At 39.9% G+C, this 18,138-nt stretch overlaps 28 non-coding genes across 28 annotated transcripts; all 28 read right to left on the reverse strand.

Moving 5' to 3' along the window:
- Window positions 1-165: 165 nt before the first annotated feature.
- On the reverse strand, window positions 166-254 carry trnay-gua (transfer RNA tyrosine (anticodon GUA)). Its single transcript is given in 2 exon segments — window positions 166-201; window positions 218-254. It is a non-coding gene; the product is annotated as a tRNA-Tyr (tRNA).
- A 272-nt stretch (window positions 255-526) lies between these two features.
- On the reverse strand, window positions 527-614 carry trnay-gua (transfer RNA tyrosine (anticodon GUA)). The gene is given in 2 exon segments: window positions 527-562; window positions 578-614. It is a non-coding gene; the product is annotated as a tRNA-Tyr (tRNA).
- Window positions 615-887: 273 nt separating this feature from the next.
- Window positions 888-976, reverse strand: trnay-gua (transfer RNA tyrosine (anticodon GUA)). Its single transcript is given in 2 exon segments — window positions 888-923; window positions 940-976. It is a non-coding gene; the product is annotated as a tRNA-Tyr (tRNA).
- Window positions 977-1,135: 159 nt separating this feature from the next.
- Window positions 1,136-1,223, reverse strand: trnay-gua (transfer RNA tyrosine (anticodon GUA)). Its single transcript is given in 2 exon segments — window positions 1,136-1,171; window positions 1,187-1,223. It is a non-coding gene; the product is annotated as a tRNA-Tyr (tRNA).
- Window positions 1,224-1,388: 165 nt separating this feature from the next.
- Window positions 1,389-1,476, reverse strand: trnay-gua (transfer RNA tyrosine (anticodon GUA)). Its single transcript is given in 2 exon segments — window positions 1,389-1,424; window positions 1,440-1,476. It is a non-coding gene; the product is annotated as a tRNA-Tyr (tRNA).
- Window positions 1,477-1,749: 273 nt separating this feature from the next.
- trnay-gua (transfer RNA tyrosine (anticodon GUA)) lies at window positions 1,750-1,838 on the reverse strand. The gene is given in 2 exon segments: window positions 1,750-1,785; window positions 1,802-1,838. It is a non-coding gene; the product is annotated as a tRNA-Tyr (tRNA).
- Window positions 1,839-2,106: 268 nt separating this feature from the next.
- On the reverse strand, window positions 2,107-2,195 carry trnay-gua (transfer RNA tyrosine (anticodon GUA)). The gene is given in 2 exon segments: window positions 2,107-2,142; window positions 2,159-2,195. It is a non-coding gene; the product is annotated as a tRNA-Tyr (tRNA).
- Window positions 2,196-2,359: 164 nt separating this feature from the next.
- On the reverse strand, window positions 2,360-2,448 carry trnay-gua (transfer RNA tyrosine (anticodon GUA)). Its single transcript is given in 2 exon segments — window positions 2,360-2,395; window positions 2,412-2,448. It is a non-coding gene; the product is annotated as a tRNA-Tyr (tRNA).
- An 8,710-nt stretch (window positions 2,449-11,158) lies between these two features.
- trnay-gua (transfer RNA tyrosine (anticodon GUA)) lies at window positions 11,159-11,247 on the reverse strand. Its single transcript is given in 2 exon segments — window positions 11,159-11,194; window positions 11,211-11,247. It is a non-coding gene; the product is annotated as a tRNA-Tyr (tRNA).
- A 273-nt stretch (window positions 11,248-11,520) lies between these two features.
- trnay-gua (transfer RNA tyrosine (anticodon GUA)) lies at window positions 11,521-11,609 on the reverse strand. Its single transcript is given in 2 exon segments — window positions 11,521-11,556; window positions 11,573-11,609. It is a non-coding gene; the product is annotated as a tRNA-Tyr (tRNA).
- A 510-nt stretch (window positions 11,610-12,119) lies between these two features.
- Window positions 12,120-12,208, reverse strand: trnay-gua (transfer RNA tyrosine (anticodon GUA)). The gene is given in 2 exon segments: window positions 12,120-12,155; window positions 12,172-12,208. It is a non-coding gene; the product is annotated as a tRNA-Tyr (tRNA).
- Window positions 12,209-12,371: 163 nt separating this feature from the next.
- trnay-gua (transfer RNA tyrosine (anticodon GUA)) lies at window positions 12,372-12,459 on the reverse strand. Its single transcript is given in 2 exon segments — window positions 12,372-12,407; window positions 12,423-12,459. It is a non-coding gene; the product is annotated as a tRNA-Tyr (tRNA).
- A 164-nt stretch (window positions 12,460-12,623) lies between these two features.
- trnay-gua (transfer RNA tyrosine (anticodon GUA)) lies at window positions 12,624-12,712 on the reverse strand. The gene is given in 2 exon segments: window positions 12,624-12,659; window positions 12,676-12,712. It is a non-coding gene; the product is annotated as a tRNA-Tyr (tRNA).
- Window positions 12,713-12,875: 163 nt separating this feature from the next.
- trnay-gua (transfer RNA tyrosine (anticodon GUA)) lies at window positions 12,876-12,964 on the reverse strand. Its single transcript is given in 2 exon segments — window positions 12,876-12,911; window positions 12,928-12,964. It is a non-coding gene; the product is annotated as a tRNA-Tyr (tRNA).
- A 257-nt stretch (window positions 12,965-13,221) lies between these two features.
- On the reverse strand, window positions 13,222-13,310 carry trnay-gua (transfer RNA tyrosine (anticodon GUA)). The gene is given in 2 exon segments: window positions 13,222-13,257; window positions 13,274-13,310. It is a non-coding gene; the product is annotated as a tRNA-Tyr (tRNA).
- Window positions 13,311-13,583: 273 nt separating this feature from the next.
- On the reverse strand, window positions 13,584-13,672 carry trnay-aua (transfer RNA tyrosine (anticodon AUA)). The gene is given in 2 exon segments: window positions 13,584-13,619; window positions 13,636-13,672. It is a non-coding gene; the product is annotated as a tRNA-Tyr (tRNA).
- A 508-nt stretch (window positions 13,673-14,180) lies between these two features.
- On the reverse strand, window positions 14,181-14,268 carry trnay-gua (transfer RNA tyrosine (anticodon GUA)). The gene is given in 2 exon segments: window positions 14,181-14,216; window positions 14,232-14,268. It is a non-coding gene; the product is annotated as a tRNA-Tyr (tRNA).
- A 165-nt stretch (window positions 14,269-14,433) lies between these two features.
- trnay-gua (transfer RNA tyrosine (anticodon GUA)) lies at window positions 14,434-14,521 on the reverse strand. Its single transcript is given in 2 exon segments — window positions 14,434-14,469; window positions 14,485-14,521. It is a non-coding gene; the product is annotated as a tRNA-Tyr (tRNA).
- A 254-nt stretch (window positions 14,522-14,775) lies between these two features.
- Window positions 14,776-14,863, reverse strand: trnay-gua (transfer RNA tyrosine (anticodon GUA)). The gene is given in 2 exon segments: window positions 14,776-14,811; window positions 14,827-14,863. It is a non-coding gene; the product is annotated as a tRNA-Tyr (tRNA).
- Window positions 14,864-15,119: 256 nt separating this feature from the next.
- Window positions 15,120-15,207, reverse strand: trnay-gua (transfer RNA tyrosine (anticodon GUA)). The gene is given in 2 exon segments: window positions 15,120-15,155; window positions 15,171-15,207. It is a non-coding gene; the product is annotated as a tRNA-Tyr (tRNA).
- A 273-nt stretch (window positions 15,208-15,480) lies between these two features.
- Window positions 15,481-15,569, reverse strand: trnay-gua (transfer RNA tyrosine (anticodon GUA)). The gene is given in 2 exon segments: window positions 15,481-15,516; window positions 15,533-15,569. It is a non-coding gene; the product is annotated as a tRNA-Tyr (tRNA).
- Window positions 15,570-15,734: 165 nt separating this feature from the next.
- On the reverse strand, window positions 15,735-15,823 carry trnay-gua (transfer RNA tyrosine (anticodon GUA)). The gene is given in 2 exon segments: window positions 15,735-15,770; window positions 15,787-15,823. It is a non-coding gene; the product is annotated as a tRNA-Tyr (tRNA).
- Window positions 15,824-16,079: 256 nt separating this feature from the next.
- trnay-gua (transfer RNA tyrosine (anticodon GUA)) lies at window positions 16,080-16,167 on the reverse strand. Its single transcript is given in 2 exon segments — window positions 16,080-16,115; window positions 16,131-16,167. It is a non-coding gene; the product is annotated as a tRNA-Tyr (tRNA).
- A 273-nt stretch (window positions 16,168-16,440) lies between these two features.
- Window positions 16,441-16,528, reverse strand: trnay-gua (transfer RNA tyrosine (anticodon GUA)). Its single transcript is given in 2 exon segments — window positions 16,441-16,476; window positions 16,492-16,528. It is a non-coding gene; the product is annotated as a tRNA-Tyr (tRNA).
- A 273-nt stretch (window positions 16,529-16,801) lies between these two features.
- trnay-gua (transfer RNA tyrosine (anticodon GUA)) lies at window positions 16,802-16,890 on the reverse strand. Its single transcript is given in 2 exon segments — window positions 16,802-16,837; window positions 16,854-16,890. It is a non-coding gene; the product is annotated as a tRNA-Tyr (tRNA).
- Window positions 16,891-17,055: 165 nt separating this feature from the next.
- trnay-gua (transfer RNA tyrosine (anticodon GUA)) lies at window positions 17,056-17,144 on the reverse strand. The gene is given in 2 exon segments: window positions 17,056-17,091; window positions 17,108-17,144. It is a non-coding gene; the product is annotated as a tRNA-Tyr (tRNA).
- A 256-nt stretch (window positions 17,145-17,400) lies between these two features.
- On the reverse strand, window positions 17,401-17,488 carry trnay-gua (transfer RNA tyrosine (anticodon GUA)). Its single transcript is given in 2 exon segments — window positions 17,401-17,436; window positions 17,452-17,488. It is a non-coding gene; the product is annotated as a tRNA-Tyr (tRNA).
- Window positions 17,489-18,015: 527 nt separating this feature from the next.
- Window positions 18,016-18,103, reverse strand: trnay-gua (transfer RNA tyrosine (anticodon GUA)). The gene is given in 2 exon segments: window positions 18,016-18,051; window positions 18,067-18,103. It is a non-coding gene; the product is annotated as a tRNA-Tyr (tRNA).
- Window positions 18,104-18,138: the final 35 nt, after the last annotated feature.

Below are 18,138 nucleotides of genomic sequence, written 5' to 3' on the forward strand. Positions count from 1 at the left end.
TAAAGAGCCGATCGCTCTATGAAAACCACGCACACACATTTGGCAGCAACGTAAAGTACATCCTTCCAGCCAGAGTTGAACTAGCGATCTAACAAAGAGTTGACTGTGTTAAAGAGCCGATCACTACGAAAACCAGACACACCTTTGGCAGCAACGAAAAATTCATCCTTCGAGCCAGAGTTGAACCAGCGACCTAAGGATACCTGCTATTATCAACCTACAGTCCTCCGCTCTACCAACTGAGCTATCGAAGGAAGGATGCACAGTAAATTCTTCAGCGACTCGTTGGATGCTGAAATTGATGCTTAGTCAAATTCCGTTTCACAAAGACTAGACATTACAAAAAGTTTAACGTGTTAAAACACCGATCGCTCTATGAAAACGACGAACACACATTTGACAGCATCGAAAAGTACATCCTTCGAGCCGGAGTTGAACTAGCGATCTAACAAAGAGTTGACTGTGTTAAAGAGCCGATCGCTCTACCAAAACCACAGACACACCTTTGGCATCAACGAAAATCACATCCTTCGAGCCGGAGTTGAACCAGCGACCTAAGGATACCTGCTATTATCACCTACAGTCCTCCGCTCTACCAACTGAGCTATCGAAGGAAGGATGCAACACTAACTTGTTGAGCGTGTGATTGGATGCTGAAATTGATGCTTAGCCAAATTCCGGTTTACAATGACTAGACATTACAAAAAGTTTAACGTGTTAAAGAGTCGATCGCTCTACGAAAACCACAGACACACATTTGGCAGCATTGAAAGGTACATCCTTCGAGCCGGAGTTGAACCAGCGATCTAATAAAGAATTGACTGTGTTAAGGAGACATTCACTCTACGAAAACTACAGACACACCTTTGGCAGCAACGAAAATCCCATCCTTCGAGCCGGAGTTGAACCAGCGACCTAAGGATACCTGCTATTATCAACCTACAGTCCTCCGCTCTACCAACTGAGCTATCGAAGGAAGAATGCAACACTAAATTATTCAGATTGGATGCTGAAATTGATGCTTAGCAAAAGTTCCTTTTTACAAAATCTAGACATTACAAAAAGTTTAACGTGTTAAAGAGCCGATCGCTCTATGAAAACCACGCACACACATTTGGCAGCAACGTAAAGTACATTCTTCGAGCCGGAGTTGAACCAGCGACCTAAGGATAACTGCTATTATCACCTACAGTCCTCCGCTCTACCAACTGAGCTATCGAAGGAACGATGCAACACTAAATTATTCAGCGAGTGATTGGATGCTGAAATTGATGCTTAGCAAAAGTTCCTTTTTACAAAATCTAGACATTACAAAAAGTTTAACGTGTTAAAGAGCCGATCGCTCTATGAAAACCACGCACACACATTTGGCAGCAACGTAAAGTACATTCTTCAAGCCGGAGTTGAACCAGCGACCTAAGGATAACTGCTATTATCACCTACAGTCCTCCGCTCTACCAACTGAGCTATCGAAGGAACGATGCAACACTAAATTATTCAGCGAGTGATTGGATGCTGAAATTGATGCTTAGTCAAATTCCGTTTCACAAAGACTAGACATTACAAAAAGTTTAACGTGTTAAAACACCGATCGCTCTATGAAAACCACGGACACACATTTGGCAGCAACGTAAAGTACATCCTTCGAGCCGGAGTTGAACCAGCGTACTAACAATGATTTGACTGTGTTAAGGAGACATTCGCTCTACGAAAACTACAGACACACCTTTGGCAGCAACGAAAAATTCATCCTTCGAGCCGGAGTTGAACCAGCGACCTAAGGATACCTGCTATTATCAACCTACAGTCCTCCGCTCTACCAACTGAGCTATCGAAGGAAGAATGCAGCACTAAATTATTCAGATTGGATGCTGAAATTGATGCTTAGCAAAAGTTCCTTTTTACAAAATCTAGACATTACAAAAAGTTTAACGTGTTAAAGAGCCGATCGCTCATTGAAAACCACGCACACACATTTGGCAGCAACGTAAAGTACATCCTTCGAGCCGGAGTTGAACCAGCGTACTAACAATGATTTGACTGTGTTAAGGAGACATTTGCTCTACGAAAACTACAGACACACCTTTGGCAGCAACGAAAAATTCATCCTTCGAGCCGGAGTTGAACCAGCGACCTAAGGATACCTGCTATTATCAACCTACAGTCCTCCGCTCTACCAACTGAGCTATCGAAGGAAGGATGCAGCACTAACTTGTTGAGCGTGTGATTGGATGCTGAAATTGATGCTTAGCCAAATTCCGGTTTACAATGACTAGACATTACAAAAAGTTTAACGTGTTAAAGAGCCGATCGCTCTATGAAAAACACGCACACACATTTGGCAGCAACGTAAAGTACATCCTTCGAGCCGGAGTTGAACCAGCGACCTAAGGATACCTGCTATTATCAACCTACAGTCCTCCGCTCTACCAACTGAGCTATCGAAGGAAGGATGCAACACTAACTTAAAGCTGCCAGAAGCGATGAACGGGCCCTCGCCACTCCTTGCGCGCCGGGGGTACTGGCGGGACGCCGACCGACGCGGCCGGGCATGGTGAAAGCGAAACTCTCACGAGCGCCATGTCGCCTGCCACAAGACTCTACGACAAATGGTTCATGAGTTATGAAAGGTGGCGGGGCTAATGTGTAGGGGGCGGGCATAACCTTAACCAATGTAACAATAACTCTCTGCTGAGTGACATGACGTGGCTAACGTCTTGGGGCGGGGCTATGAGTATATTTTTGCATGTACATGTCATCAGGACTGGACCACCATCATATCTGAGAAATCTGGGGCAGAACGGACTATGTACAGTTGAGTTACAACAACTTCCTGTTTCATGGCGAATGGCTCAAAATGGCCGCCACGCCACGGTTAGGTTATTAAGTGAAAACTCACCATTTTGATAACTTTTCATCCACAAGGTCTTAAGATGGTCCTGACCAAATTTCAACCCGACCTGATTAAATCTGTAGGAGGAGTTCGTTAAAGTACACGACCTATAAAACGCAAAAAAAGGGCAAAAATCGCATATTAAATTCAAGATGGCTGACTTCCTGTTGAGTTTTGGGCATACCTCCAAGAGGCTTTTTTTGTGCGTCTCCTACATGTAGGTGAAACCGGAGTGAGGGGCTAAATTTTTCCAATTTTCTAGGGGGCGCTAGCGAGTCATTTTGCAACACCTGAGGCTGAGACCCTTAAAATATCAAATTTTTCACCGCATCTGATGAGTCTGCCAAGTTTAACAACTTTTTGAGATGGCTAAGGTCGTCAAAAAGGCGATTCATTGGGGAGGAGAAAAAAAAGAAGAACTCCTTCAGTTTCAATAGGGCCTTCGCTGGCCCGACGTTGTCGGTGCTCGGGCCCTAATAAAATACCGTCTGTCACGTTAGTTAGATGGATATCTGACTAAGTCTTTAATTCAATGAAGCTTAACAAAAATACTTTTATTCGAGTGTGCTATTAGTGTATTTCTTTTAAACTTAAAATAGGGGAGTATACTTTCAGTTTACCTTTTATGTACCCATCAGAGATATACTTAACAAAAGTATACTTGGCTCATCCTGACAAGTATACAGAAAAGTAAATTTGGCTTATAGGACTACTTGTACTTGATCTTTTGATTGAGGTATAATTAGGTATTTTTGAGTCGCAGACTCAAGTCCCCCTCTCTGCTAAAAAGTGGGCTACAAGTATACTTGCAGTATAAAGACTCTTAAACTGTACTGAGAGTATACTTTAAAGTGTACTCTCATAAGATAAAAAGTGGGCTACAAGTATAAAACTAGGAAACTATCAGTATACTTATAGTATGGTTGCAGTACAAAATACAACTTAGGTGTGAACAAGTTGTGTACTCAAAGTTTACTACTATTACATTAATATATGTATACTTAAAAGTACACTTTTATGAACTAAAAAGTGGGACAATTTAGTCCCAAGAGGTATTGAAGTAGTACACTTACAAGTATACTACAAGGACGTTGATATTAGTATACTTATTACCTGAAATATTCTTGGAATTATACTTGAACTATACATACGTTTACTTCATGTAATGAACTTGAAGTATACTTCTTTTTTGTAAAGGTACAACTGCATTTACTCATTTTATTAATAGAGTGCAAAATGTAGTTGATTAAGTCAAACCTGGCCGTGGTCACACTTTACTACAATTATAATAAAAGATTTATTTGTAGAACACAATTGTTATGAAGTACCCGACAGAACATTTCCACCAAACTGTCTGTACACACAGAGGCTTCAGTTCAACATTTAATTTGAATAAACACCAGTCTTTGTTTGCAGGCCATTTGAATCCTGTCAAACGTCATCTAAAAGAAAAACACATTCATTTTAAATTTACATTTCCTGAATTAAGGCAACACAAAACCCCACAAATCTAACCAGTTATGCATTCAAACTCTGTACAACTGAAATATCTATGAGCAAGACTCTAGATCACTATCAGTGATGCTCATCAGAGGCCGACCCAACGCTCTGACCTCACAGTGGAAGAATAATGTGGAAAAAGAATTTGCCTGCCTAGTAACAGAGTTACACAAAATCCATTGTATGGTTGGCAACATGCAAAAATACCCCACAGTCCTGCTGCTGTCTGTTATACACGGGTGCCATTAATACACACAGAAGCATTAATATAAGTTAGCATCAGGTACTAGTGAACAGCAGTCAGTGAGTTTGGACGTGCTGAAGACCAGAAACAAACACTGCTGACAAGGTGGGTGTCCTTTAATTACACAACGATTATCAGTTAATATATTATTAAATGACTGCTTTTCCATCAATATTATCCAACACTGTGTCCATGTCTGTAAAAACTATCACTCACCATGACCATTTTTGGGAATTTGTATGAACTTAAAACTCAACTATCCTCTATTAGTATATTTCTGTTAAACTTAAAATATATGAGTATGCTTTCAGTTTACTTTTTATGTACTTATCAGGGATATACTTAAACTATACTATAGAAAAGTCTATGTATACCTGGCTTAAACTAACAAGTATACATAAACTTAAATATACTTGGCTTAAACTGACAAGTATACAGAAAAGTCTGAGTATACTTGGCTGATACTGACGATTGTACAGAAAAGTATATTTGGCTTATTCTTACTTTTTGATAGAGTAGCCTATTAGAGTCTGTGAGAGTTTGTAAACATATGTTTTGATATGAATTTACTTCAATTCATCAAGAATTTTCCCACGTTTTTCTATTCTCCGTTAACCGTGAAGGCATGAGAGAAAAACTAATGTTTTACTAATTTTCATCGTAAAACATCAAGTCAAACAGCAAAAGGAGCAAGTCTCTTCAGAGATATACTTAACAAAATTATACTTATGTATACTTAGCTTATACCGACAAGTATACAGAAAAATCCAAGTATACTTGGCTTTTACTGAAAGGTTTGCAGAAAAGTAGATTTGTTCAAGTACTATAAGTTCAATTTAATAAACCTTACATGTAAACTTAAAATAAAAACTATTAAACTAGTAGTTTACTGAGAGTATACTTTAAAGTGTACTTTCATAAACTAAAACATGGGCTACACATAGGTAACAAGTAAACTAACAGTATACCTAGAAGTTCACTTGTAGTGTAGTTCACATTATAGTATAACATGCTTTACAAAATACAACTTCGATGTAAACTAGTTGTGCACTCAAAGAATACTATTCTTACACTTAAAGTACACTTAAAAGTATGTAAAAAAATAAGAGGCGGTGCAGAGCAGCTCAGGTGGACGGCCTGGGGGCAGGGCAGAAAAAAAGCAGGGGAAATGGACTTGGGGCTGCTGCAGTCACAAAATGACAAAATGTACAATGAATGGCTAAAATAATGTGTTGTAGTTTTGAATCACTATAACTGTCTTTGAAATGAAGGTGAATGTTTTCTGATTGTCTCAGTTAATTTATTTCTGATCCTTCTTTCTCCTTTTTCTCCATAAAAGCAATACCATGACAACCAATACGTCGGTCAACTCCACTTCCTTGTACCCTTTCTACTGCTCAGTCTCACCAACTGGATATTTCATCCTCACTGCCTTCTTGGTCACTAGGATGTTGCTCCTCGTCCCTCTCTCTATCCTCGTCCTCTACCTGGGATACCAACGATGGCGGCAGCAGCGCTCCTTTGCGACAACGAGCCATTCCGACATCTTCACCTTCCACATGGCTGCTCTGGATCTGATCTCTGCATTTGGGTGCACGGCCTACATTTCTGGCATATACACTGGTCTAGTAGAGATGATTTTAGTGGGGTTTTATGTGCTTTATTGGGCTCTATCTGGACAGATGTTCTTTCACATCCTGACCTGTGTGGAACGATACTTGGCTGTTGTTCACCCCATCATCTACCTGGGACTGAGACATTCAGGAGGGGTCAAGATACGAAATATCAGCATTGTATTTGTTTGGCTGCTGTGCTTCGGATGGAATGGTGTATTACGTCTGCCGGACCCTGAAGTTCCCATCATCCTATTATTCTGCTCAGTTGTTTTCTCTTTAATTGTCGTATCTTTCTGCAGCCTTTCTGTTCTCTGTGTTCTGATTCGTCCAGGGCCGGGGCGAGTGAGCGGGGAGCGGGTTGTTCAGGTAAAGCGGAGGGCTTTCCACACCATCACGGCCATAATGGGAATGCTGTGGTTTTGGTTTGCAGGGTTCCTTGTTTGTGAAGGTCTGGCTCAATCACAACTGCTGAGCTACAGTGACGTGTGTTTGGTGAGGGCATCTGGATACTGGTTAAGTCTGCCCAGCAGTTTGGTTTTACCTCTGCTGTTTCTACATGGAGCAGGAAAACTGCCCTGTTGCCATCAAAGAAATGTGTAAAGACAATTACTGGATAGGATCAGAAGGGAACTCTATTGAGAATAAGTTTCACTGTAATTGATCTTCAGACAATAAATTGAAGCCTAGAAGTTTAGATTTGAAATCGAAAAAAAGGATATAGAGCAGGTTATATCGTCTGCATATAGAGTAATCCCACTAGGTTGTATTGTGATTATTGTGGCCCAGAATTACTGAGTTTACAGCAACTTTCTTCAAAAACTATGTTGTGATTAAAACGGGATATATTTGATTTTCACCGACACACACTAATTTGTTTTAAACAATTCATTAACTTATTAGAAAATAACTTCTTTGAAATGTCTTAAAAAACTCCCTGAATCATGACATTAGCTACCAGGTTACATTTGTATAGACAATAAGTCACACAATGGTGAGATTTGTGCCTGATCAGAAGTGTCTTCTATTAGTTTAGGTTTTAGCTCCTCTGATGGAGAGCAGTGCACAGCCGCTTTATGGTCAAATAGACCATAAAGCAGGGGATGCTTTAGGGCGGGGCTACCTTGTAATTGACAGGTCACTACCACGGCGTTGTCCAGTCTGGGAGCTGTCCGTGTTTTCGTCTTACAACTTTAACCCTTTCACAGTGTGTTTTCAGCTCATCAACGTTAATTGGTCGCCTAAAAAAAATCGTATTCAGCGTTCAGTTGTACTTAGCTCCACCCTCTCATGTCACTCTGGTTGCAAAAACCAAGATGGCGACGGCCAAAATGCCGAACTCGAGGTTTCAAAACAGCAGTCCACAAACCAATGGGTGACGTCACGGTGACTACGTCCACTTCTTATATGCAGTCTATAACACATACCAGTAGTAGTAGTAGTGGAAACATGCATTCATTTGCCAATTTAATGAAAATCCTGTTAAATTCTGGCGTAAATTGTAATGGAAAGTTGGCCCATTAGGTACCATGTAACCAGAAAACATCTGACAAAAGCATCAAACTTAAATCGTGACTTCCTAGAAATTTTACTGCGCTGGTTTAGGCTAAATTGTAGTAGTGTGCCTGAAAGCGTCAGGATGAGATGTTCAGAAGTTCTGAAATATTGAATACCTTTATAATACAAGATAAAAAAATATAATTGTATACTTACTTCCTGTGCTTCATAAGTCTATGCTCCACAGTAAGCACACAAACATGATTTTATAACATTTTGGATTGGATCAAGGCCCAATTAATTTAATGCGATAATGCCAGAGAGACACGACTTAACTGTCACATCATTTTCTGCATTAAATTGTTATAATTTTGAGGCATTATAACCTACAAAAAATGTTTTTTACTAGTTTACTACCTTGTCTGTGTCGTATAAATGAGTTGTGTATAAATGGTTTGTGCATTCTGTTTTCTGTGATGTACATATAAATGGAGATGCAAACTGTAAATAATATAAATATACAATAGATATAGATGTATAAACCTTGACTCATTAATGTTTGTGTGTACATTTACTTAATTGTATTGATTTGATACAGTGCCTTTCAATAAAATCAGGCCTGATGAAACATTTTTCTTGAAAATCTGTTTCTAAAAGCACATAAGCCTTCACCTTTAGCTTAAGTAAAGTATATTTAGCTATAGTACTATAAGTTCACTTAAAGAAAACTTATACATATATGTTCAAAAAGTTATTTGTTCTCCAACTGTGTGTTAAGATACATTTCAGTTAAGAGTATTATTGTACTAATTAACAGTGTTCATATTTTGTAAAACTGAAAGAAAAAACACAAAATAAAATACCGTCTGTTACGTTAGTTAGATGGATATCTGACTAAGCCTCTAATTTAATGATGCTTACCAAAAATATGTTTATTCAAGTGTGCTATTAGTGTACTTCTTTTAAACTTAAAATGGGGGAGTATACTTTCAGTTTACTTTGTATGTACTCGTCAGAGATATACTTAACAAAAGTATACTTAAGTATACTAGGCTCATCCTGACAAGTATACAGAAAAGTCTAAGTAAATTTGGCTTATAGGCCAACTTGTACTTAATCTTTTGATTGAGGTATAATTAAGTATTCTTGAGTCACAGACCCAAGTCCCCATCTCTGCTAAAAAGTGGGCTACAAGTATGCTTGCAGTATAAAAACTCTTAAACTGTAACTCAAAGTTTACTACTATTACATTAATATATGTATACTTAAAAGTACACTTTTATGAACTAAAAAGTGGGACAATTTAGTCCCAAGAGGTATTGAAGTAGTACACTTACAAGTATACTCCAAGTACATTGATATTAGTATACTTTACCTGAAATATTCTTGGAATTATACTTGAACTATACATACGTTTACTTCATGTAATGAACTTGAAGTATACTTCTTTTTTGTAAAGGTACAACTGCATTTACTCATTTTATTAATAGAGTGCAAAATGTAGTTGATTAAGTCAAACCTGGCCGTGGTCACACTTTACTACAATTATAATAAAAGATTTATTTGTAGAACACAATTGTTATGAAGTACCCGACAGAACATTTCCACCAAACTGTCTGCACACACAGAGGCTTCAGTTCAACATTTAATTTGAATAAACACCAGTCTTTGTTTGCAGGCCATTTGAATCCAGTCAAACGTCATCTAAAAGAAAAACACATTCATTTTAAATTTACATTTCCTGAATTAAGGCAACACAAAACCCCACAAATCTAACCAGTTATGCATTCAAACTCTGTACAACTGAAATATCTATGAGCAAGACTCTAGATCACTATCAGTGATGCTCATCAGAGGCCGACCCAACGCTCTGACCTCACAGTGGAAGAATAATGTGGAAAAAGAATTTGCCTGCCTAGTAACAGAGTTACACAAAATCCACTGTATGGTTGGCAACATGCAAAAATACCCCACAGTCCTGCTGCTGTCTGTTATACACGGGTGCCATTAATACACACAGAAGCATTAATATAAGTTAGCATCAGGTACTAGTGAATAGCAGTCAGTGAGTTTGGACGTGCTGAAGATCAGAAATAAACACTGCTGACAAGATGGGTGTCGTTTAATTACACAACGATTATCAGTTAATGTATTATTAAATGACTGCTTTTCCACGAATATTATCAAACACTGTCTCCATGTCTGTAAAAAGTATCACTCACCATGACCATTTTTGGGAATCTTTATGAACTTAAAACTCAACAACCCTCTATTAGTATATTTCTGTTCAACTTAAAATATATGAGTATGCTTTCAGTTTACTTTTTATGTACTTATCAGGGATATACTTAAACTATACTATAGAAAAGTCTACGTATACCTGGCTTAAACTAACAAGTATACATAAACTTAAATATATTTGGCTTAAACTGACAAGTATACAGAAAAGTCTGAGTATACTTGGCTGATACTGACGAGTGTACAGAAAAGTATATTTGGCTTATGCTTACTTTTTGATAGAGTAGCCTATTAGAGTGTGTGAGAGTTTGTAAACGTATATTTTGATATGAATTTACTTCAATTCATCAAGAATTTTCCCACGTTTTTCTATTCTCCGTTAACCGTGAAGGCATGAGAGAAAATTTTTTTTTTTAATAAATTTCATCGTAAAACATCAAATCAAACAGCAAAAGGAGCAAGTCTCTTCAGAGATAAACTTAAGAAAATTATACTTATGTATACTTAGCTTATACCGACAAGTATACAGAAAAGTCCAAGTATACTTGGCTTTTACTGAAAGGTTTGCAGAAAAGTAGATTTGTTCAAGTACTATAAGTTCAATTTAAGAAAACTTGCATGTATACTTGCAGTAGAAACTATTAAACTAGTAGTTTACTGAGAGTATACTTTAAAGTGTACTTTCATAAACTAAACCATGGGATAAACATATATAACTAGTAAACTAACAGTATACCTAGAAGTTCACTTGTAGTATAGTTCACATTATAGTATAACATGCTTTACAAAATACAACTTCGATGTAAACTAGTTGTGCACTCAAAGAATACTATTCTTACACTTAAAGTACACTTAAAAGTATGGGAAAAAATCAATACAGTCCTCCGCTCTACCAACTGAGCTATCAAAGGAAGGATGCAACTCTAAATTATTAAGCGACTCATTCTATTCCAAAATTGATGCATGGCCAAATTACATTTTACAAAGATTAGACATTACAAAAAGTTTAAGCCGATCGCTCTACGAAAACGACGAACACACACTTGACAGCATCGAAAAGTACATCCTTCCAGCCAGAGTTGAACTAGCGATCTAACAAAGGGTTGACTGTGTTAAAGAGCCGATCGCTCTACGAAAACTACAGACACACCTTTAGCAACAAAGAAAAATTCATCCTTCGAGCCGGAGTTGAACCAGCGACCTAAGGATACCGGTTATTATCAACCTACAGTCCTCCGCTCTACCAACTGAGCTATCGAAGGAAGGATGCAACACTAAATTATTCAGCGACTGATTGGATGCTGAAATTGATGCTTAGCCAAATTCCGTTTCACAAAGACTAGACATTACAAAAAGTTTAACGTGTTAAAGAGCCGATCGCTCTATGAAAACCACGGACACACATTTGGCAGCAACGTAAAGTACATCCTTCGAGCCGGAGTTGAACCAACGATCTAATAAAGAATTGACTGTGTTAAAGAGCCGATCGCTCTACCAAAACTATAGACACACCTTTGGCATCAACGAAAATCACATCCTTCGAGCCGGAGTTGAACCAGCGACCTAAGGATACCTGCTATTATCAACCTACGGTCCTCCGCTCTACCAACTGAGCTATCGAAGGAAGGATGCAACACTAAATTATTCAGCGAGTAATTGGATGCTGAAATTGATGCTTAGCAAAAGTTCCTTTTTACAAAATCTAGACATTACAAAAAGTTTAACGTGTTAAAGAGCCAATCGCTCTATGAAAACCACGCACACACATTTGGCAGCAACGTAAAGTACATCCTTCGAGCCGGAGTTGAACCAGCGACCTAAGGATACCTGCTATTATCAACCTACAGTCCTCCGCTCTAACAACTGAGCTATCGGAGGAAGGATGCAACACTAAATTATTCAGCGAGTGATTGGATAATGAAATTGATGTTTAGCCAAATTCCGTTTTACAAAAAGTTTAACGTGTTAAAGAGCCGATCGCGCTATGAAAACCACGGACACACATTTGGCAGCAACGTAAAGTACATCCTTCGAGCCGGAGTTGAACCAGCGTACTAACAATGATTTGACTGTGTTAAGGAGACATTCGCTCACGAAAACTACAGACACAACTTTGGCAGCAACGAAAAATTCATCCTTCGAGCCGGAGTTGAACCAGCGACCTAAGGATAACTGCTATTATCAACCTACAGTCCTCCGCTCTACCAACTGAGCTATCGAAGGAAGGATGCACAGTCAATTCTTCAGCGAATCGTTGGATGCTGAAATTGATGCTTAGTCAAATTCCGTTTCACAAAGACTAGACATTACAAAAAGTTTAACGTGTTAAAACATCGATCGCTCTACGAAAACGACGAACACACATTTGGCAGCAACGTAAAATACATCCTTCGAGCCGGAGTTGAACCAGCGACCTAAGGATACCTGCTATTATCACCTACAGTCCTCCGCTCTACCAACTGAGCTATCGAAGGAAGGATGCAACACTAACTTGTTCAGCGTGTGATTGGATGCTGGAATTGATGCTTGGCCAAATTCCGGTTTACAATGACTAGACATTACAAAAAGTTTAACGTGTTAAAGAGCCGATCGCTCTATGAAAACCACGTACACACATTTGGCAGCAACGTAAAGTACATCCTTCGAGCCGGAGTTGAACCAGCGACCTAAGGATACCTGCTATTATCAACCTACAGTCCTCCGCTCTACCAACTGAGCTATCGAAGGAAGGATGCACAGTCAATTCTTCAGCGACTCGTTGGATGCTGAAATTGATGCTTAGTCAAATTCCGTTTCACAAAGACTAGACATTACAAAAAGTTTAACGTGTTAAAACATCGATCGCTCTACGAAAACGACGAACACACATTTGGCAGCAACGTAAAGTACATCCTTCGAGCCGGAGTTGAACCAGCGACCTAAGGATACCTGCTATTATCAACCTACAGTCCTCCGCTCTACCAACTGAGCTATCGAAGGAAGGATGCAACACTAAATTATTCAGCGAGTAATTGGATAATGACATTGATGTTTAGCCAAATTCCGTTTTACAATAAGTTTAACGTGTTAAAAAGCCGATCGCTCTACGAAAACGACGAACACACATTTAACAGCATCGAAAAGTACATACTTCCAGCCGCAGTTGAACCAGCGTACTAACAATGATTTGACTGTGTTAAGGAGACATTTGCTCTACGAAAACTACAGACACACCTTTGGCAGCAACGAAAATCACATCCTTCGAGCCGGAGTTGAACCAGCGACCTAAGGATAACTGCTATTATCAACCTACAGTCCTCCGCTCTACCAACTGAGCTATCGAAGGAAGGATGCAACACTAACTTGTTCAGCGTGTGATTGGATGCTGAAATTGAGGCTTAGCCAAATTCCGGTTTACAATGACTAGACATTACAAAAAGTTTAACGTGTTAAAGAGTCGATCGCTCTACGAAAACCACAGACACACATTTGGCAGCATTGAAAGGTACATCCTTCGAGCCGGAGTTGAACCAGCGATCTAATAAAGAATTGACTGTGTTAAAGAGCCGAGCGCTCTACCAAAACTATAGACACACCTTTGGCATCAACGAAAATCACATCCTTCGAGCCGGAGTTGAACCAGCGACCTAAGGATACCTGCTATTATCAACCTATGGTCCTCCGCTCTACCAACTGAGCTATCGAAGGAAGGATGCAACACTAAATTATTCAGCGAGTGATTGGATGCTGAAATTGATGCTTAGCAAACGTTCCTTTTTACAAAATCTAGACATTACAGAAAGTTTAACGTGTTAAAGAGCCAATCGCTCTATGAAAACCACGCACACACATTTGGCAGCAACGTAAAGTACATCCTTCGAGCCGGAGTTGAACCAGCGACCTAAGGATACCTGCTATTATCAACCTACAGTCCTCCGCTCTAACAACTGAGCTATCGAAGGAAGGATGCAACACTAACTTGTTCAGTGTGTGATTGGATGCTGAAATTGATGCTTAGCCAAATTCCGTTTTACAATAAGTTTAACGTGTTAAAAAGCCGATCGCTCTACGAAAACGACGAACACACATTTGACAGCATCGAAAAGTACATACTTCCAGCCGGAGTTGAACCAGCGTACTAACAATGATTTGACTGTGTTAAGGAGACATTTGCTCTACGAAAACTACACACACCTTTGGCAGCAACGAAAATTCATCCTTCGAGCCGGAGTTGAACCAGCGACCTAAGGATACCTGCTATTATCACCTACAGTCCTCCGCTCTACCAACTGAGCTATCGAAGGAAGGATGCAACACTAAATTATTCAGCGAGTGATTGGATGCTGAAATTGATGCTTAGCAAACGTTCCTTTTTACAAAATCTAGACATTACAGAAAGTTTAACGTGTTAAAGAGCCAATCGCTCTATGAAAACCACGCACACACATTTGGCAGCAACGTAAAGTACATCCTTCGAGCCGGAGTTGAACCAGCGACCTAAGGATACCTGCTATTATCACCTACAGTCCTCCGCTCTACCAACTGAGCTATCGAAGGAAGGATGCAACACTAACTTGTTCAGTGTGTGATTGGATGCTGAAATTGATGCTTAGCCAAATTCCGTTTTACAATAAGTTTAACGTGTTAAAAAGCCGATCGCTCTACGAAAACGACGAACACACATTTGACAGCATCGAAAAGTACATACTTCCAGCCGGAGTTGAACCAGCGTACTAACAATGATTTGACTGTGTTAAGGAGACATTTGCTCTACGAAAACTACACACACCTTTGGCAGCAACGAAAATTCATCCTTCGAGCCGGAGTTGAACCAGCGACCTAAGGATACCTGCTATTATCACCTACAGTCCTCCGCTCTACCAACTGAGCTATCGAAGGAAGGATGCAACACTAAATTATTCAGCGAGTGATTGGATAATGAAATTGATGTTTAGCCAAATTCCGTTTTACAATAAGTTTAACGTGTTAAAAAGCCGATCGCTCTATGAAAACCACGGACACACATTTGGCAGCAACGTAAAGTACATCCTTCGAGCCGGAGTTGAACCAGCGTACTAACAATGATTTGACTGTGTTAAGGAGACATTCGCTCACGAAAACTACAGACACAACTTTGGCAGCAACGAAAAATTCATCCTTCGAGCCGGAGTTGAACCAGCGACCTAAGGATACCTGCTATTATCACCTACAGTCCTCCGCTCTACCAACTGAGCTATCGAAGGAAGGATGCAACACTAACTTGTTCAGTGTGTGATTGGATGCTGAAATTGATGCTTAGCCAAATTCCGGTTTACAATGACTAGACATTACAAAAAGTTTAACGTGTTAAAGAGTCGATCGCTTTACGAAAACCACAGACACACATTTGGCAGCATTGAAAGGTACATCCTTCGAGCCGGAGTTGAACCAGCGATCTAATAAAGAATTGACTGTGTTAAAGAGCCGATCGCTCTACCAAAACTATAGACACACCTTTGGCATCAACGAAAATCACATCCTTCGAGCCGGAGTTGAACCAGCGACCTAAGGATACCTGCTATTATCAACCTACGGTCCTCCGCTCTACCAACTGAGCTATCGAAGGAAGGATGCAACACTAAATTATTCAGCGAGTGATTGGATGCTGAAATTGATGCTTAGCAAACGTTCCTTTTTACAAAATCTAGACATTACAGAAAGTTTAACGTGTTAAAGAGCCAATCGCTCTATGAAAACCACGCACACACATTTGGCAGCAACGTAAAGTACATCCTTCGAGCCGGAGTTGAACCAGCGACCTAAGGATACCTGCTATTATCAACCTACAGTCCTCCGCTCTACCAACTGAGCTATCGAAGGAAGGATGCAACACTAAATTATTCAGCGAGTGATTGGATAATGAAATTGATGTTTAGCCAAATTCCGTTTTACAATAAGTTTAACGTGTTAAAAAGCCGATCGCTCTACGAAAACGACGAACACACATTTGACAGCATCGAAAAGTACATACTTCCAGCCGGAGTTGAACCAGCGTACTAACAATGATTTGACTGTGTTAAGGAGACATTCGCTCACGAAAACTACAGACACAACTTTGGCAGCAACGAAAAATTCATCCTTCGAGCCGGAGTTGAACCAGCGACCTAAGGATACCTGCTATTATCACCTACAGTCCTCCGCTCTACCAACTGAGCTATCGAAGGAAGGATGCAACACTAACTTGTTCAGCGTGTGATTGGATGCTGAAATTGATGCTTAGCCAAATTCCGGTTTACAATGACTAGACATTACAAAAAGTTTAACGTGTTAAAGAGTCGATCGCTTTACGAAAACCACAGACACACATTTGGCAGCATTGAAAGGTACATCCTTCGAGCCGGAGTTGAACCAGCGATCTAATAAAGAATTGACTGTGTTAAAGAGCCGATCGCTCTACCAAAACCCCAGACACACCTTTGGCATCAACGAAAATCACATCCTTCGAGCCGGAGTTGAACCAGCGACCTAAGGATACCTGCTATTATCACCTACAGTCCTCCGCTCTACCAACTGAGCTATCGAAGGAAGGATGCAACACTAACTTGTTCAGTGTGTGATTGGATGCTGAAATTGATGCTTAGCCAAATTCCGGTTTACAATGACTAGACATTACAAAAAGTTTAACGTGTTAAAGAGTCGATCGCTCTACGAAAACCACAGACACACATTTGGCAGCATTGAAAGGTACATCCTTCGAGCCGGAGTTGAACCAGCGATCTAATAAAGAATTGACTGTGTTAAAGAGCCGATCGCTCTACCAAAACTATAGACACACCTTTGGCATCAACGAAAATCACATCCTTCGAGCCGGAGTTGAACCAGCGACCTAAGGATACCTGCTATTATCAACCTACGGTCCTCCGCTCTACCAACTGAGCTATCGAAGGAAGGATGCAACACTAAATTATTCAGCGAGTGATTGGATGCTGAAATTGATGCTTAGCAAACGTTCCTTTTTACAAAATCTAGACATTACAGAAAGTTTAACGTGTTAAAGAGCCAATCGCTCTACGAAAACCACGCACACACATTTGGCAGCAACGTAAAGTACATCCTTCGAGCCGGAGTTGAACCAGCGACCTAAGGATACCTGCTATTATCAACCTACAGTCCTCCGCTCTACCAACTGAGCTATCGAAGGAAGGATGCAACACTAAATTATTCAGCGAGTGATTGGATAATGAAATTGATGTTTAGCCAAATTCCGTTTTACAATAAGTTTAACGTGTTAAAAAGCCGATCGCTCTATGAAAACCACGGACACACATTTGGCAGCAACGTAAAGTACATCCTTCGAGCCGGAGTTGAACCAGCGTACTAACAATGATTTGACTGTGTTAAGGAGACATTCGCTCACGAAAACTACAGACACAACTTTGGCAGCAACGAAAAATTCATCCTTCGAGCCGGAGTTGAACCAGCGACCTAAGGATACCTGCTATTATCACCTACAGTCCTCCGCTCTACCAACTGAGCTATCGAAGGAAGGATGCAACACTAACTTGTTCAGTGTGTGATTGGATGCTGAAATTGATGCTTAGCCAAATTCCGGTTTACAATGACTAGACATTACAAAAAGTTTAACGTGTTAAAGAGTCGATCGCTTTACGAAAACCACAGACACACATTTGGCAGCATTGAAAGGTACATCCTTCGAGCCGGAGTTGAACCAGCGATCTAATAAAGAATTGACTGTGTTAAAGAGCCGATCGCTCTACCAAAACTATAGACACACCTTTGGCATCAACTAAAATCACATCCTTCGAGCCGGAGTTGAACCAGCGACCTAAGGATAACTGCTATTATCAACCTACAGTCTTCCGCTCTACCAACTGAGCTATCGAAGGAAGGATGCAACACTAAATTATTCAGCGAGTGATTGGATGCTGAAATTGATGCTTAGCAAAAGTTCGTTTTTACAAAATCTAGACATTACAAAAAGTTTAACGTGTTAAAGAGCCGATCGCTCTATGAAAACCACGCACACACATTTGGCAGCAACGTAAAGTACATCCTTCGAGCCGGAGTTGAACCAGCGACCTAAGGATACCTGCTATTATCACCTACAGTCCTCCGCTCTACCAACTGAGCTATCGAAGGAAGGATGCAACACTAACTTGTTCAGCGTGTGATTG

This window comes from Sebastes fasciatus, chromosome 16 (genome assembly GCF_043250625.1).
Source record: "Sebastes fasciatus isolate fSebFas1 chromosome 16, fSebFas1.pri, whole genome shotgun sequence".
Classification (NCBI taxonomy): domain Eukaryota; kingdom Metazoa; phylum Chordata; class Actinopteri; order Perciformes; family Sebastidae; genus Sebastes; species Sebastes fasciatus.